This window comes from Bos javanicus, chromosome 15 (assembly GCF_032452875.1).
Source record: "Bos javanicus breed banteng chromosome 15, ARS-OSU_banteng_1.0, whole genome shotgun sequence".
Taxonomy (NCBI): domain Eukaryota; kingdom Metazoa; phylum Chordata; class Mammalia; order Artiodactyla; family Bovidae; genus Bos; species Bos javanicus.
The window spans coordinates 54319147-54338917 of record NC_083882.1 but is presented as its reverse complement, the minus strand read 5'-3'; the positions used below and the strand labels follow the sequence as shown (position 1 = coordinate 54338917).

The 19771-nt window shown below is 39.6% G+C and overlaps 1 protein-coding gene, 1 non-coding gene and 1 pseudogene across 2 annotated transcripts in view; all 3 read right to left on the bottom strand.

Moving 5' to 3' along the window:
- RNF169 (ring finger protein 169) overlaps window positions 1–19771 on the bottom strand; it is a 90942-nt gene that overhangs the window by 34254 nt on the left and 36917 nt on the right. The gene's annotated exons all lie outside the window — the stretch shown is intronic.
- Window positions 6854–6990, bottom strand: LOC133227238 (small nucleolar RNA SNORA57). The gene has a single exon (XR_009729787.1). It is a non-coding gene; the product is annotated as a small nucleolar RNA SNORA57 (small nucleolar RNA).
- LOC133261570 (glyoxalase domain-containing protein 4-like) lies at window positions 12375–18720 on the bottom strand (annotated as a pseudogene).

Sequence of the window (19771 nt, the reverse complement as noted above, 5' to 3'; positions counted from 1 at the left end):
CCTTTTCCTCCTGCCTCAATCTTTTCCAGCATCAGGGTCTTTTCCAATGAATCGATTCTTCACATCTGGACACCAGAGTATTGCAGCTTTAGCTTCAGCATCAGTCCTTCCTACGAATATTCAGGATTGATTTTCTTTAAGAGGGACTGCTTGGATCTCCTTGCTATTCAAGAGACTCTCAAGAGTCTTCTCCAATCAGTTCAGTTTAGTCACTCGGTCGTGTCCCACTCTTTACAACCCCATGAGCTGCAGCACTCCAGGCCTCCCTGTCCCAACACCAACTCCCAGAGCCTACCCAAACCCATGTCCATTGAATCGGTGATGCCATCCAACCATCTCATCCTCTGTCATCCCCTTCTCCTCCTGCCCTCAATCTTTCCCAGCAACAGGGTCTTTTAAAATGAGTCAGCTCTTCACATCAGGTGGCCAAAGTATTGGAGTTTCAGCTTTAACATCAGACCTTCCAATGAACACCCAGGACTGATCTCCTTTAGGATGGACTGGTTGGATCTCTCTGCAGTCCAAGGGACTCTCAAGAGTGTTCTTCAACACCACAGTTCAGAAGCATCAATTCTTCAGTGCTCAGCTTTCTTTATAGTCCAACTCTCACATCCATACATGACTACTGGAAAAACCATAGCTTTGACAAGATGGACCTTTGCTGGCAAAGTAACGTCTCTGCTTTTTAATATGCTGTCTAGGTTGGTAATAACTCTTCTTCCAAGGAGTAAGCATCTTTTAATTTCATGGCTGCAATCACCATCTGCAGTGATTTTGGAGCCCAGAAAAATAAAGGCAGCCACTGTTTCCACTGTTTCCCCATCTATTTGCCATGAAGTGATAGGACCAGATGCCATGATCTTAGTTTTCTGAATGTTGAGCTTTAAGCCAACTTTTTCACTCTTCTCTTTCACTTTCATCAAGAAGCTCTTTAGTTCTTCTTCGCTTTCTGCCATAAATAAGGGTGGTGTCATCTGCATATCTGAGGTTACTGATATTTCTCCCAGCAATCTTGATTCCAGCTTGTGCTTCTTCCAGCCCAGCGTTTCTCATGATTTACTCTGCATACAAGTTAAATAAGCAGAGTGACAATATACAGCCTTGACATACTCCTTTTTCTATTTGGAATCAGTCTGTTTTTCCATGTCCAGTTCTAACTGTTGCTTCTTGACCTGCATACAGATTTCTCAAGAGGCAGGTCAGGTGATCTGGTATTCCCATCTCTTTCAGAATTTTCCACAGTTTGTGATGATCTACACAGTCAAAGGCTTTGGCATAGTCAATAAAGCAGAAATAGATGTTTTTCTGGAACTCTCTTCCAATACCACGGTTCAAAAGCATCAATTCTTTGGCACTCAGCTTTCTTTATGGTCCAACTCTCATATCCATACATAACTACTGGAAAAACCATAGCTTTGACTAGATGGGACTTTTGTTGGCAAAGCAATGTCTCTGCTTTTTAATATGCTGTCTAGGTTGGTCATAGCTTTTCTTCCATAGAGCAAGTGTCTTTTAATTTCATGGCTGCAGTCACCATCTGATGTGATTTTGGAGACCAAAAATATAAAGTCTCTCACTATTTCCATTGTTTCCCCATCTTTTTGCCATGAAGTGATCAGACCGGATGCCATGATCTTAGTTTTGAATACTGAGTTTTAAGCCAACTTTTTCACTCTCCTCTTTCACTTTCATCAAGAGGCTCTTTAGTTCTTCACTTTCTGCCATAAGGGTGGTATCATCTGCGTACCTGAGGTTATTGATATTTCTCCCGGCAATCTTGATTCCAGCTTGAGCTTCATCCAGTCCAGCATTTCGCATGAAGTACTCTGCATTTAAGTTAAATAAGCAGAGTGACAATATACAGCCTTGTCGTACTCCTTTCCCGATTTGGAACCAGTTGGCTGTTTCATGTCCAGTTCTAACGGCTGCTTCTTGACCTGCATACAGATTTCTCAGGAGGCAGGTCAGATGGTCTGGTATGCCTATCTCTCGAAGAATTTTCCAGTTTGTTGTGATCTACACAGTCAAAAGCTTTATAGTAGTCAGTAAAGCAGAAGTAGATGTTTTTCTGGAACTCTCTTGCTTTTACAATAATCCAACAGATGTTGGCAATTTGATCTCTGGTTCCACTGCCTTTTCTAAAACCAGCTGCACATGCGGAAGTTCATGGTTCACGTACTGTTGAAGCCTGGCTTCGAGAATTCTGAGCATTACTTTACTAGCGTGTGAGATGAGTGTAATTGTGCGGTAGTTTGAGCATTCTTTGGCATTGCCTTTCTTTGGGATTGGTGAAAACTGACCTTTTCCAGTCCTGTGGCCACTGCTGTTTTCCAAATTTTCTGGCATACTGAGTGCAACACTTTCACAGCATCATCTTTTAGAATTTGAAATAGCTCAACTGGAATTCCATCACCTCCACTTGCTTTGTTCGTAGTGATGCTTCCTATGGCCCACCTGACTTCACACTCCACGATGTCTGGCTCTAGGTGAGTGATCACACCATCGTGGTTATCTGGGTCATGAAGATCTTTTTTGTACAGTTCTTCTGTGTATTCTTGCTACCTCTTCTTAATATCTTCTGCTTCTGTTAGGTCCATACCATCTCTGTCCTTTATTGTGTTCATCTTTGCATGAAATGTTCCTTTAGTATCTCAAATTTTCTTGAAGAGATCTCTAGTCTTTCCCATTCTTTATTTTTCTTTTTTTAAATTTCCCATTCTTTATTATTTTCCTTTATTTCTTTGCATTGATCACTAAGGAAGGCTTTCTTATCTTTCCTTGCTATTGTTTGGAACTCTGCATTCAAATGGGTTTATCTTTCCTTTTCTCCTTTGCCTTTCGCTTCTCTCTCAGCTATTTGTAAGGCTTCCTCAGACAACCATTTTGCCTTTTTGCATTTCTTTTTCTTGGGGATAGTCTTGATCACTGCCTCCTGTACAATGTCATGAACCTCCATCCACAGTTCTTCAGGCACTCTATCAGATCTAATCCCTTGAATCTATTTGTCACTTCCACTGTATAAGCATAAGGGATTTGATTTAGGTCATACCTGAATGGTCTAGTAGTTTTCCCTACTTTCTTCAATTTAAGTCTGAATTTGGCAATAAGGGATTCATGATCTGAGCCGCAGTAAGCTCCCAGTCTTGTTTTTGCTGATTGTATAGAGCTTCTCCATCTTCAGCTGCAAAAAACAGAATCAATCTGATTTCAGTATTGACCATCTCATGAGAGTCCATGTGTAGAGTCTTCTCTTGTGTTGTTGGAAAAGGGTGTTTGTTATGACTAGTGCTTTCTCTTGGCTAAACTCTGTTAGCCTTTGCCCTGTTTCATTTAGTACTCCAAGGCCAAATTTGCCTGTTACTCCAGGTATCTCTTGACTTCCTACTTTTGCATTCCAGTCCCCTATAGTGAAAAGGACATCTTTTTGGGGTGTTAGTTCTAGAAGGTCTTGTAGGTCTTCACAGAACCATTCAACTTCAGCTTCTTCAGCATTACTGGTTGGAGCATAGGCTTGGATTACAGTGATACTGAATGGTTTGCCTTGGAAAAGAGCAGAGATCATTCTGTCATTTTTGAGACTGCACCCAAGAACTGCATTTTGGACTCTTTTTTTTGACTATGAGGGCTACTCCATTTCTTCTAAGAGATTCTTGCCCACAGTGGTAGATATAATGATTATCTGAGTTAAATTCGCCCATTCCAGAGTTAGGTAATGTGTTCAAATTCAGAGCCATAACCTTTGAAAGTGAAGTCGCTCAGTTGTGTCCGACTCTTTGTGACCCCATGGGCTGTAGCCTACCAGGCTCCTCTGTCCATGGGATTTCCCAGGCAACAGTCCTGGAGTGGATTGCCATTTCCTTCTCCAGGGGATCTTCCCAACCCAAGGATAGAACCCGGGTCTCCCTCATTGTAGACAGATGCTTTACCATCTGAGCCACCAGGGAAGGCAATCTACATTTACCTTGGTGGTTCTCAGCCAAGGATGATTTTACAGCTGGCAATGTCTGGAGCTACTGCTAGCTGTCACAGCTGAGGGGATAGATGTATGTTGCTACTGGCATCTAGTGGGTAGAGGCCAGGAACTGCTACTAAACATTCTAAATGCATAAGATAGCCCCCAATAATATATACATACACAGATGTTGCCATTTTAAAAATGTCCTGTTTTATGTATTTTAGCATTACTTTGTTCAGTGCTTAATTGTGTTTACATACTATGTTCTCTGGCTTTTTAAGTGTTTCAGAATGCATCCTTTGCTTCCTAATATGTTTATTGCTGCTCTCAAAGTTTTTGACAGTGAATTTGTGCTATTGGCAAAACAACTTTTTCATTGCAATGTTGAGTCTCTGTGAACACAGCATCAAATTGAAGTTAAAAATTTACAAAATTGAAAACCCCATATATCTGTTTAAATCTTCATATGAATCATGTTGGTATTTTCTCTATCCTGGATTCTGTAGATGCTAGTTTTTGGTCCCTTTTGATGGTTATTTATAAGGACTTGAGAACTTGGTCTCTAGGAAAGAGTTTTTATACTCAGGGAAAATGGCTCAGATAGTGTCAGACAATAGCATATAAACCTGAATAAGAAGAATTGATAGCTGCTGTTCATTGAACTCTTCCATGTTTCAGATATGAAGTTTATAGAGCTTACCTTATTTAATCCTCAAGGGCTTTGTTTGTACCTATCATTACCATTTTATAGACACAAAAATTAACACTCAGTGGTTATTTCCTAAAGTCTGTGTTTGAACACTGAAGAGCTTAGGTTTTAAAGCAAACCACTGGCTTCAAATACTAGCGTTTCCCAACCTCAGTACTATTGACATTTTGGGCCAGATAGTTCTTTGTTAAGGTGAGCAGATCAGAGTCTGAGTAGAAGGCTTTTTCATGAATACTTTGCTGGGGAGCAAGAGTTAAGGATGGAATGGTACAACAAGAAACAGCAAGCCAATAAAAGTGGTTGGGCTAATAGTTGTCCTACAGAGGACAATGTGAGAAACTGTATGAAATCCAGCTCAAGACTCAATCTGATGTGAGAAACGAGGAAGCAAATATTATATACATATATATGTATGTGTGTGTGCACGTGTGTGCATACATAGACTCCCACCTCCTGCTGACCAAGGTTTGCTCCACTGGATGTTAAATACCCCTCACACTGGCTTGTACAACTCCAGTAAGTTCCCATGGAAAGCACCGTACAGCAACCACAGAGGAGCCCTAGACCTAAAAGCAAGAAGCAAGCAGTGTGAGCCAAAACAAGAGATCTCAGACTGTACCAAGTGAAGTTGCCCACCTCTGTAAAGTGGGATGCTTTTTACTGCCTCCATTTTTTAAAATGTTTACTTATTTATTGGCCATGCTGGGCACTCACAGGATCTTAGCTCCCTGACCAAGGATGAAACCTGTGCCCCCTGCAGTGGAAGGGGTGAGTCCTAATCACTGGACCATGAGGGAATTCCCTGCCTCCATTTTTAGATACTATTAGTGACAACTATTGACTTCCATATAGTAATCTCATTCTCAGCCACACTACCAAGAATACCATGTAATTTTTTTCCTCAAAGTATCTTTACTTTGTCATTATTAATTTTTTAAAGTAAACTTCTTTTAGGCTGTGCTGTGCATGTGGGATCTTAGTTCCCCGATCAGGGATCAAACCCATGCAGCCTACAGTTGAAGCACGGGGTCTTGACCACTGGACCATCAGGGAAGTCCCCAAAATAAACTTTTAAAAACCAAGTCACTATACACACAGTGTACAAATGGTAAGTGTAAAACATGAAAAATTCTACAAAATAAGCACATCCATGTGACCACCACCCAAATCAAGAACCCCTTGTGCCTACTCCTCACCCCAAAATATCCATGATCCCAGTTTACAACACCAAAAACATACTTTCACCTATTTTTGAATTGTATATAAATGGAATTTTATGTACGTACTGAATCTCTCTTCCTTCAGTCAACATTTCATTTGTGATCCAAGAGGGAGGGATATATGTACACACATAGCTGATCACTTTTTGTATAGCAGAAACTAACACAACATTGTAAAGCAACTACCCCCAATTTAAAACTGACATTCCATTTGTGAGATTCATCCATGTAGGTGTATTTAGTAGCTTGTTCTTTCTCATTGTTTTATACTACTCCATTGTTTGACTGCAAAATAACTCAATAATTTTATTCTTATAGATATTTGTGTAACTATTAATTTTTTTATTCACAAATAAACTACTATGACCATTCTTGAAAATGTATCCTGATACATATACTGTTCTGTGGGATATATTCTAGAAGAGAAGCTGTTTAGTCATCAAGTAGGGGTACACTGCCATAGCTTCCCCAAATTAATTGTACAAATTATACTCCCACCCCAATCTGCAATGGAGCAGGAATGACAGCTGCTCTCAACCTTGTTAACACTCAGAACTGTCTATTTTAGCCATTTCAGTGCATGCATATTGATACTGCATTATGACTTCACTTTGTATTTCTCTGATGACTAAAGATCTAGAGCAGTTTCTCACATGCTTATTGACTATTTGGAAATTCTCTTTTATGACATGCCTATTTACATTGTTGCCCTTTCTCCTTTCAAATATTTGGAATTTCCCCTAATAATATATAGGAGTTATATACTTTTTGGATATGAGGCAATTTTCAAGAAAAAATACATACATACAAGAAACACACACACACTTTCCCCCTCTCATACTAGCTTGCCTTTTTTATTCTCTTGGTAGTGCCTTTTGAAGACAAGAAGCTCCAGGTTTTAATGCAGTTTAACATTAGTGATTTTTTAAAAAGAAATTGTCTCATAGTATCTTTTTTTTTTTTTTTTGCTCTGTTCCCAGCACTTGAAGATAGAACCAGCGGACCGGAAGCTGCTGGTACTGAAGATATGACGCCAGGAGGCCAGAGCCCATTCCTTCTACCTCCGTACATTACATGGATCGGGAATCCCTGCCAAGAAAAGGAGGGTCCACAGGCACCACCCTCCTCCCCAAGATCCCCAGCACAAACCCCATGTCTACAAAGTCACACTCACTCAGTCACCTCCCTCATAGTATATTTAAGGAATTATTATTTGACATTTCACACACAGATCTACAATCCACCTTGAGCTGTTGTTTTATTCTTTTTTTAATCAACTATGTTAAGGAATAACCTACATATGATAAAATGATCACACATGGAATGCACAGCTCAACGAACTTCAACAAATGTATATATCCATGCAACCATATCGCTAATCAAGATACAGAGCATTTTTACCACCAAGAAAGTCACCTCAAACCCACTAGTGGGAATTCCCTGTACAGTGCTTAGACTCTATACTTTTACTGCCAAGGGCCAGAGTTTGATCCCTGGTCAGGGAACTAAGTTTCCACAAATCATGCAGCATGGCCAAAACCAAAAACAATAAAAAAACCCCACTAGTAATCAATCTCCCACCCTACTCAGCTCAAACCAACACTTAATTTTATAACTGTGATTACAGATTAGTTTTGCCTACTATAAAATCATACAGCATATATTCCTTTTTGTCAAGATTCATTCACAGCACATTTTTTATATTCATCCATGCTACTAAGTTCATTATAATACTATATTCCTTATATTCCTTTTATGTATAAGTTATATTCCATTGCATGAATATACCACAGTATGTTTATCCATTCAAGTATTATACATGTGGGTTGTATTTAGTTTGGAGCATTATGAATAAAGCTGCTATGAACATTCATGTCTTTTTCTGAACAGATGTTTTTATTTTGCTTGTCTAAACAGCTACAAGTAGAATTGCTCCGTCAAGTAGTTGCTGCTGCTGCTGCTGCTGCTAAGTCACATCAATCATGTCCGACTCCGTATGACGCCATAGATGGCAGCCCACCAGGCTCCTCCGTCCCTGGGATCCTCCAGGCAAGAACACTGGAGTGGGTTGCCATTTCCTTCTCCAATGCATTAAAGTGAAAAGTGAAAGTGAAGTTGCTCAGTTGTGTCCGACTCTTAGCAACCCCATGGACTGCAGCCTACCAGGCTCCTCCGTCCATGGGATTTTCCAGACAAGAGTCCTGGAGTGGGTCGCCAGTGCCTTTTCCATCAAGTAGATAAGTTATGTTTAAATGTATAAACTGCCAAAATGTTTCCTATGGAGATATACCATTTTATACAATCAGTCCTCCATATCCATGGGTTCCACATCAATAAATTTAACCAACCACAGATCAAAAATCAAAAATCAATCTGCCAGAAATCCCTGGTAGTGCAGTGGATAAGAATCCTCCTGCCAATGCAGAGGACATGGATTCAATCCCTGGTCTAGGAAGATTCCATGTGCTGCAGAGCAACTAAGTCCGTGCACCACAACTTCTGAGCTCGAACTCTTAAGCCTGTGAGCCTCAATTAATGAGTGCCTGGGCCGCAACTACCGGGCCCATGTGCTGCAGCTACTGAAGCCTGTGCATCCACAGCCTGTGCTGCGAAACAAGAGGAGCCACTGCAGTGAGGAGCCCACGCACTGCAATGAGGAGCAGCCCCAGCTCTCTGCAACTAGAGAAAGCCTGCATGCAGCAATGAAAAGCTGGTGCAACCAAAAATAAAATAAATAAGCGTTTTAAAAATATCAATCTGCCTTTGCTGGAACCTGTGTACACTGAACCTGCAGATGCCAAAGGCCAACTGTACTCTGTTTTTCATAAGGGACTTGAACATCCATGGATTTTGGTATCCACATGGTTTCTGGAACCATTACTCCGTAGATATGGAGGGAGGATTATAATCCCACTAACAATTCATGAGAAACCCAGCTTATTCTCATACTCATTTGGACACATGGAATTCTTAGCCTTTTAATTTTAGCTATTCCAGAGAAAGTAGGGGATATCCCATATGTGATTTTAGTGAGTATCTCCCTGCTGTTTAACTATGTTGAGCACCTTTTCACATTTTCAGTAGCATGTCTTCTTTTGTGAGGTGACTGTTTTCAATCAAGTGGCGGATGCATGTTGATGTATGGCAAAACCAATACAATATTGTAAAGTAAAAAAAAAATTAATTAATTAAAGAAAAAAGTATGGGAAAAAAAAAGTTCAAATGAAAAAAAAAATTCTAAATAAAAGTCAGCTGTTAGATATTTTGAGAATATCTTCTCCCAGTATTTGCTTTGTTTATTTTCCAAATGTATAGAAGATTTTAACTTTAATAAAATTCAATATATCATTTTTTTCTTCTGTGATTAGGATTTTTGGGGTTCTTGTCTAGTAAATCTTTGCCTACCCTAAGGGCAATATTTTTTTCTTCTAGATCTTCTTCTGCATAATTTTAGCTTTTATGTTTAGTCTACGATCCATGGTATACAGATCAAGACTGACTTATTGACAGGATAAGTCTGTTCCAACATCACTGTTGAAAAGACTGTTCTTTTGCCACTGAATTATTTGTGTCCTTAGGAATATCAATTGACTATTTATGAGGGGGTCTATTCCAGGACTATATTCTATCCATTGATCTATGTCTTTTCCCTATGCCAATACCATACTCTCTTGATGACTATCATTTTAAAATCAGGTAGTAAAAGTCCTCCAATAAAAAGTCATTATTCATAGACATGATCCTCCATGTAGAAAATTCACTAGAATCTTCAAAAAAAGCTACTAAAACTACTAAATGAGTTTAGCACAGTTGTAGGATAAAGTATCAAAATGTAAAAACCAATGGTATTTTTATATACTTGCAAGAATTATAATACCACTTATGGTAATATCCAAAAATGTGAAATCTTTAAGATACATCTGATAAAAGATCTGGAAAGTGAAAACCACAAACCACTGCTGACAGAAACTAACGAAGAACTAAATAAATAGAAGGATATCATGTTTATGGGTCTGAAGACAATTACTGAGATATCAATTCTCCCCGAATTGATCTATAGATTCTGGGCAATCCGAATCAGAATGCCACCAAGTGTTTTTGTAGAAATTGGCAGGCCAATACTAAAATTCAGATGGATATACAGTGAACCAAGAAGCCAAAATAACTTCTTACTATGCTGCTGCTACTGCTGCTAAGTCCCGTCAGTCGTGTCCGACTCCGTGTGACCCCATAGACGGAAGCCCACCAGGCTCCATCCCTGGGATTCTCCAGGCAAGAATACTGGAGTGGGTTGCCATTTCCTTCTCCAATGCATGAAAGTGAAAAGTGAAGTGAAGTCGCTCAGTCGGGTCTGACTCTTCTTACTATAAAGCTACAATAATCAAAACAGCATGACACTGGTGTAATAAGCAAACAGATTAATGATACAGATACAATATAGAGTTTAGAAACAAATCCACAATATGCGGGTAACTAATATTTGACAAAGGTGCAAAAAGCAATCCAATGAAGAAAGGATAGTCTCTTCAGCAAATGTGCCAGAATAACTGGGACATCCATATGTACAACATATATAAAAATTAACTCAAAATGGATCACAGACCTAAATGTAAAGCCTTAAACTATAAAACTTCCAGAAGAAAACACAGGAGAAAATCTTTGTTAACTTTGGGAAAAGAATTCTTGGATATAACACCAAAAGCAAATCTACAAAAGGAAAAAAAAAATGTACACAGTGCATTTTTTGAAAGTTAAAAACTTCTACCATTCAAAGGGCTCTAAGAAAATGAAAAGACTGATACAGGGAGAAAAATATTTACAAATCATATACCTGATAAGACTTGTATTCAAAAACATTTCAAAATTCAACAGTAAGAAAATACAAATAAACACATGAAAAGATGCTCAACATTATTAGTCATTAGTTTAGCTCAGTTCAGTCGCTCAGTCATGTCCGACTTTTTGCGACCTCATGAACCACAGCACGCCAGGCCTCCCTGTCCATCACCAACTCCCGGAGTTCAACCAAACCCATGTCCATCGAATCGGTGATGCCATCCAGCCATCTCATCCTGTCGTCCCCTTCTCCTCCCAGCATCAGGGTCTTTTCAAATGAGGCAGCTCTTCACATCAGGTGGCCAAAGTATTGGAGTTTCAGCTTCAACCTCAGTCCTTCCAATGAACACCCAGGACTGATCTCCTTTAGGATGGACTGGTTGGATCTCCTTGCAGTCCAAGGGACTCTCAAGAGTTTTTCCAACACCACAGTTCAAAAGCATCAATTCTTCGGCCCTCAGCTTTCTTCACAGTCCAACTCTCACATCCATACATGACTACTGGAAAAACCATAACTTTGATTAGACGGACCTTTGTTGGCAAAGTAATGTCTCTGCTTTTTAATATGCTGTCTAGGTTGGTCATAACTTTCCTTCCAAGGAGTAAGCGTCTTTTAATTTCATGGCTGCAATCACCATCTGCTGTGATTTTGGAGCCCCCCAAAATAAAGTCTGACACTATTTCCACTGTTTCCCCATCTATTTGCCATGAAGTGATGGGACTGGATGCCATGATCTTCATTTTCTGAATGTTGAGCATTAAGCCAACTTTTTCACTCTCCTCTTTCACTTTTATCAAGAGGCTCTTTAGTTCTTCACTTTCTGCCATAAGGGTGGTGTCATCTGCATATCTGAGGTTATTGATATTTCTCCCAGCAATCTTGATTCCAGCTTGTATTTCTTCCAGTCCAGCGTTTCTCATGATGTACTCTGCATATAAGTTAAATAAGTAGGGTGACAATATACAGCCTTGACATACTCCTTTTCCAATTTGGAACCAGTCTGTTGTTCCATGTCCAGTTCTAACTGTTGCTTCTTGACCTGCATACAAGTGTCTCAAGAGGCAGGTCAGGTGGTCTGGTATTCCCATGTTTTTCAGAATTTTCCACAGCTTATAGTGATCCACACAGTCAAAGGCTTTGGCAAAGTCAATACAGCAGAAATAAATGTTTTTCTGGAACTCTCTTGCTTTTTCGATGATCCAGTGGATGTTGGCAATTTGATCTCTGGTTCCTCTGCCTTTTCTAAAACCAGCTTGAACATCTGGAAGTTCACGGTTCATGTATTGCTGAAACCTGGCTTGGAGAATTTTAAGCATTACTTTACTAGTGAGATGAGTGCAACTGTGCGGTAGTTTGAGCATTCTTTGGCATTGCCTTTCTTAGGGAAATACAAATTAAAACCACAATGAGATACCATTACATAACAACTAGAATTGTGAAAATTAAAAAGACTAACCCTACCAAATGTTGGCAAAGACTGAGAGAAACCAGAACATTCATACACTACTGGTAAGAATTAAAATGGCAAAACCACTTTGGAAAAGTTTGGCAGTTTCTTTGAAAAGGAAGCACACATACCATATGATCCAGCAATTTCAAGTTAAGTATTTACTTAAGAGAAAAAAAAAATTATTTTGTACAAAGACTTGCAAGTGAATGGTCACAGTAGCTTTAGTTGTAATAGCTAAGAACTGGAAACAACCCAAATGTCTATTAAGAGGCAAAGAGATCAACAAACTGGGATATGTACAATGAAATACTACTCTGCAGTAAGAAAGAATAAATTATTGATACATGTAACTAGCTGAATGAACCTCGGAATTACTATGCTGAGTGAAAAAGTGAAACAGAAAAGCATTAAGCAATTTAGACCAAAAAGAAAAAGCATTACTTGGACTTCATCATAACTAAAAACTTTTGTGCAAACTAACAAAAAAATGAAAAAACAACCTACACAGTGAGAGAAAATATTTACAAATCATGTATCTGATAAGGATTTAATATTCAGAATACATTTAAAATAAAACTTACAACTCAACAACAAAAACCCAACTCGAAATTGAGCAGAAAGATCTGAACAGACATTTCTCCAAAGAAGAAACACAAAGTTATCAATAAGGACATGAAAAAAGGCTCAACATCATTCATTAGGGAAATGCAAATCAAAACCTAATGAGATACCCACTAGAATGGTTATTTTTTAAACAATCAGAAAATAACAAGTGCTAACAAGAATGTGAGTAATTGGGGCCCTCACACATTGTTGGTAGGAATGTAAAATTGTACTGCTGCTGTAGAAAACAGTTTAATGATTCCCTTGACCTGGCAATTCCACTTCTAATTATATACCCAAAATAAAAGAGGGAGGCAAACGGACACTTGTATTCCAATGTTTATGCAGCATTATTCACAACAGCCAAAAAGTGAGAACTCAAGAGTCCATCAGGAGATGAAAGGATTAACAAAAATGAAATGGTGTTGTTGTTCAGTTGCCCAGTCATGTCCGACACTCTGGAACCCCATGGACTGCAGAAGGCCAGGCCTCCCTGTCCCTCACCATCTCCCAAAGTTTGCCCAAGTTCATGTCCATTGCATCGGTGATACCATCCAGCCATCTCATCCTCTGATGCCCTCTTCTCCTTCTGCCCTCAATCCTTCCCAGCATCAGGGACTTTTCCAATGAGTCATCTGTACACATCAGATGAACAAAACACTGGAGCTTCAGCTTCAAAATCAGTCCTTCCAATGAGTATTCAGGGTTGATTTCCCTTAAGATTGACTGGTTTGATCTCCATGCTGTCCAAGAGTTTCAGGAGTCTTCTCTAGCACCACATTTCAAAGGTACCAATTCTTTGGCGCTCTACCTTCTTTACAATTCAGCTCTCAGAACTATACGGGACCACTGGGAAGACCATAGCCTTGACAAAACGGAATATCCAGCCATAAAAAGGAATGAACTACTAAAACATGCTACAATGTGAATAAACCTTAAAAACATGCTGCATGAAATAAGCTAGGTCACAAAAGGACAAATATGATATGACTCCACTTACATATCTAGAATAGGCAAATTTGTAAAAAAAGAAAGTAGGTTAGAGGTTAACAGGGGTTGGGGGGTATGATGGAATGGGGCGATATCGATTAATGGGTACAGAGTTTCTGTTTGGAGTGATAAAAATATTTTGGAGAAAGAGAACAGCGATGATTGCACAATACTATGAATGTATACTTAAGGCCAATGAATTGTATACTTAAATTGGTTAAAATGACAAATTTTATGTCATATCTATCTCACAGCACTTAAAAGGTTTTTTGTGTGTCATATAACTTACTATATAAGTATCATTAAGTTCCAGCTAGCGTTCTATCCTTTTAGATACTAAATAAATAACCTGTATGACAGGTTCACTCAAGGCAATCATCTAGCAGGAGGTTCAACTAATCTTCTGGTTAGAATCAAATAACTGAATTGTCTGACAGCTAAACACAAAAGCAAACAGAATTCCTAGCCATAGGGCAAGCCTCCACTGAAGGAACAGGCTGTGGAGCTCACTAGATTATTCAATCCTGTTGATTCAAGAGAGAGATCCCTACAGAATATTTGTAGCTGATCATGTCATGAATAATACCCATTTACCATGAAAAATTACTTATCTTCATAACTGCAAAATATGAGTGATGGGTATACAGGTGTTCATTCTATTGACCTTTTTATATTTGTTTAAACATTACAAAAATTAAAAATTTAGAAAACATTTATAATATTCATTATGCTAGTCAACAAACCTCAGGCACTGGATGATTGCAGAAATAACTGAAGGGTTTATAGGAGCCTCTGTAGAGAAAGTTCTGATTACTGTCTTTCAAATGCTAAGTAACTATCCAAGAGTATGTATTCCCTATTATTAATAGTACTTCAAATGTTAACTAGCCATACTTAAGAGTTTAGAATAAAACACATATGAACTTCTTTCAATTTGGAACCATGTCCTATTCATCTTTGATGTCTCCTCTCCCACTTTAGTACTAGACATAGGGCCTATATGCAGTAAGTTTAATTCCATGAACATTTACAGCACACGAGAATCTGAGTTAGGAACTGCTTTTAGAGCTAAGGATATAGCCCTGACCAAAAATGACAAAGTTTTTGTATGAGGCTTATACTCTGTAAGAATGTGATTGAAATGAAAGACGTGATTGGACTAATCAATTTTTAAGAGGTCTTCCAACAAATATTCCCTGCAATACAAACTATACCTATTTTGGTGACCGCAGCAGTCCCCACGTTTTGGGGGAGCTTCTCTCAATTCCACAGTAAAAGATAACCAATGCAGTGGTGTCATGAACACAGCGCTGGTGGGAAGAGTGCTGTTCAATGGCACTTTAAAAAAATCTGGATATAACTGCTCTCATTAAAGTTACATGCTTATCAAAATTCCCCCAACCAAAGGTAATGTTCCATACATCTGTCTCAGGCTAGAGAAGAATTTATTACTAATGTAATACAGTCACACATAGAGTGTGCCCTTCCAGTGATGGCAAGGATGACTGTGAGAGTTCTGCTCTAAATGGACTAATAATGATAGGATTTTTCTAAAATATTTCAGACCTTTCAAAGATTAAAATACACAGATCTTTACCACCCCAGCCTCTCTAGCTGTGCAGGAAACAACCAAGTTATGAGAGCATTTATCACATAATGTAATGCATGCACTAGGCCTCACAAGTGTTGAAACAGGAAACACTAATGCTTGTTACACATGAAGTCTTCAGTTAACCTGAAGCCTTGTTTTATTTTGTGAAGCAAACCATTCATCACTTTCATCTTCTGCCATTGCATCATCCAATAATTTGCTTCTCTCTGGATCCATCTTCTAGAGTTTTCAAAATGCTTCATCTCCCACAAAGCAAATTTCATGTCCATCAGGGTCAGGCAGAATGATCACTTGCACTGTTGCTTTCCCTAGAGTGTCCAGACTCAAATGGGAGTCAGAATCCCCCAGTTCTCCCATTTTATCAAGTATTCTGACTACTCTTTCTAGGGGCAAGAAAAGGCAATTTGTCCAAAAGCTGCTGCAAGATCACTGCCTCCAAGATGTCCTATAGCTCCAGCTTACACTGGTTATCAGCACAGCCCAGCAAACTACTCTGCTTCTTTTCATCTTTTTCACAAACTTTCATTCCTACTACATTACACCAGTAGCCAAAGGACTTCTCAAGATCAGACTCTGGTAGAGTTACTTTTAATATAGGATCTGTCTGTGGTGGACTGCGGTTCTGCAAACAGAATTTATATCCTCCAGGGGCTTTGGTTTCAAAAACAGCTCCTGCAACCTCATTGAGTGGCCACTCCAGCTTCCTGGCATTGCTGATGGCCTGGCTAGAAGAGTGAAAAAGTTGGCTTAAAACTCAACATTCAGAAAACTAAGATCATGGCATCCACATGGCAAATAGATGGGGAAACAATGGAAACAGTGACAGACTATTTTCTTAGGCTCCAAAATCACTGCAGATGGTGACTGCAGCCATGAAATTAAAAGACGCTTGCTCCTTGGAAGGAAAGTTATGACCAACCTAGACAGCATATTAAAAAGCAGAGACATTACTTTGCCAACAAAGGTCCATACAGTCAAAGCTATGGTTTTTCCAGTAGTCATGTATGGATGTGAGAGTTGCACTATGAAGAAAGCTGAGCACCGAAGAACTGATGCTTTAGAACTGTGGTGTTGGAGAAGATTCTTGAGAGTCCCTTGGATTGCAAGGAGATCCAACCAGTCCATCCTAAAGGAAATCAGTTGTGAATAGTCATTGGAAGGACTGATGCTGAAGCTGAAACTCCAATACTTTGGCCACCTGATGTGAAGAACTGACTCATCAGGAAAGACCCTGACGGTGGGAAAGATTGAAGGCAGGAGGAGAAGGGGATGACAGAGGATGAGATGGTTGGATGGCATCACCAACTCAATGGATATGAGTTTGAATAAACTCCAGGAGTTGGTGATGGACAGGGAGGCCTGGGATGCTGCAGTCCATGGGGTCGCAAAGAGTCGTACACAGCTGAGTGACTGAACTGAACTGGCTAGAAGTGATTGTGATAATCACGAAGTCATTGTCAAGTTTTTAGTCTCCGATGCCCCAACTGTAAGTCAGTTCTGCAACAAAATGATCAGCCTCAGGTCCAAATCCATCCATCATTTTACTTCATTTCCCATCATTAAGGCCTTCATGCCCAGGACATCATGATAGAAATGCCGTTAGGAAATGGTTTTCCACTTTGAACATGAAGTGCAGAACCCTGCAAGTCACCATGACCTCCTACAGTACCCACCCCTCACACATACAGTGCCACACCACCCACAGATGATGCCAGCACAGTAGTCCCAGTGGCACTTTAAAATTTAGAGGCTTGTGCATCTGTAATTGTCTCATTTTCTTATCTAAATTGGTAAAATGGTCTACCACCCAATGATAATAGACTACAGAAATAATTTGTGAGAGTTGGAGGAGCTTCTGGCCTCTTGGTGCTTCCTTAATCTTTCCCCTGTGCTCATTCACTTCAGTAGGATCATACTCTGCAATCCGATGGAACTGTAGCCTGCCAGGCTCCTCTGTCCATGGGATTCTCCATGCAAGAATACTGAAGTGGGTTGCCATGCCCTCCTCCAGGGGAAGCTCCCAACACAGGGTTAACAAAATTCTTTCGCCAATCAATGCAACAAGATGGAGGGCTGAGCACATTCTAATATTCTCCTTCTGCTTAAAACAACATGAAATGTCAGGAAACTTCTCTTTAATGGAACATATCTATAAAAGTACAGAAAAAAATAGCATGCCATTAGCAAACAAGATCACAAATATGCAGAAGATGGAACTAGTTTTCGCATTTAAAGGTGTGAAATTGCTAAATAAGCAATTCATACACACACAAAAAGAAATGGGTAGTAAGCACAAGATGCTCCTCCTCTCTAGTAATCCAGGAAATGTAAATGAAAACAATGAGATATTTTATTCAGGAGATAGCAAAATATTAAAAATAATGAAAAGGGACTCTCTTTTACTGCTGATGAGAAAGTCAGGTTGAAAAAGTTCTTCTTAATAACCACCAAAACACAAAGTATACATACCACTTGACCCGCACTTTCACTTCTAGGAATCTCACTTAACATTTGCTCAGATATATTCATACATGTTTAGTGCAACATCTCTTCAAAATTGGGGAAAATGGGAAACAATTTAAATGATCAGTGGTTAAATGAATTATGTACGCCTCATCCACATCATGAAATATCATTCGGTATGAAAAAAGGACCTACATGAAAGCACTTGCTTCCCATCCACACATACAAAAAAAAACATACTGTCAGAAAAAAAAAAAAAAGAAACTGGCTACAGAGTAGATCATATTTTTCCTCAAAACTCCTAGGTTCTTTGACGTCTTTACCAGTAGACCGTAATACTCACAACCCTTCTCTGTGGTCGTCCCCTACTTTGCCTGTCAACTCCCTTTATTAACAGAAAACCTCAGCACCAAAGTTTCTGCCCAGCTACTCCAGTGATCATTCCTGAAGATTTCAATAGCAGTATTTTCTCTCAGGTTCTTCACTGCCTTGTAGATAAATCTTTTCTTCCATCCTATTTCAGTTACGCTCTCCCACAATCATATCCCAAACTGTCATGCTCAATAACTAAAACTACCTCTCAGCATCACATTTAAGCCTCTCACACTTCTAGGTTTCCAACTTTACTAATATGCCTGTCACCCTACTTTCCTAATTCTTTATCCCCATCAAAACTTCCAGTCCACCAACTCTACCACTCTCCCTGTCCACCATGCCCCTCATGTTCTCAATTCCTTCCTCAAACAAGCTTCTTAAAGCAACCACAGTTCAAAATTACAACTTCCTTGTATACACCTTCAGGTCTACTGCATCATTCCCTCTGTCATACTTCTTAGCGCACTTTCTAATCCTGGTTAAACCCAACCCATTGCTTACTCCATGTTCTAATTGGTCTTATTTCCATTTTTGCCCCATGAGGCAGAGATAGCTAGCTGCCTACCCAGTATTCATTTTTTCATTTCTTACTAAAAGAATCCTAATTTTACTGAGGAAACTAATGTACCCAACTAAAACACTGTTTCCCAGCTTTCCTGACAGCCACAGGGAGTCTGTGACATTAAACTACAAAATATAGGAGAAAAAGACCAAATTCAGCTGACATATGCCCTTCTGCCTTACCTTCTGTCTAGATGGAATTCTAGAGAAGAATTAACCATCTCACACCACAAGGAGACAGGCATGCTAAAAGATGTCTAAACAGAAAAACAAAAGGACCCTGAACCTCTGATGTTCTAGGGCTGCTGAATCCGTCCTGGACAGTTTACCTCCAGCTCTTTTGTTACTCGAAAAAATAAAACTCCTAATTTATTTGAGTCATTATGTCGGGGTCTCTACTGCTCTGCTTAGTTGCTCAGTCATGTCTTACTCTTTGTGACCCCATGGATTGCAGTCTGCCAGGCCTCTCCATCCATGGGATTCTCCAGGCAAGAATACTGGAGTGGGTTGCCATTTCCTCCTCCAGGGAATCTTCCCAACCCAGGGATCGAACCCAGGTCTCCTGCACTGCAGGTGAATTCTTTACCATCTGAGCCACCAGGAAAGCCCAAGAATACTGTTGTCTCTACTACTGATAGTAAATACAATTCCTAATTCCTACGCCTATTACAGTTTATTCCCCACAAGGCAAATAGAGACCTTTTAAAAGTATGAAAGTGAAAGTCACTCAGTCATGTCCGACTCTTTGTGACCCCATGGACTGGTTCATGGGATTCTCCAGGCCAGAATACTGGAATGGGTAGCCTTTCCCTTCTCCAGGGTATCTTTCCAACTGAGGGATAGAACCCAGCTCTCCACCATTGCAGGGCACAGCTGAGCCCTGCAGCCCTTTACCAGCTGAGCCACAAGGGAAGCCCAAGAATACTGGAGTGGGTAGCCTATCCTTTCTCCAGTGAATCTTTCTGACCCAGGAATCGAACTGGGGTCTCCTGCATT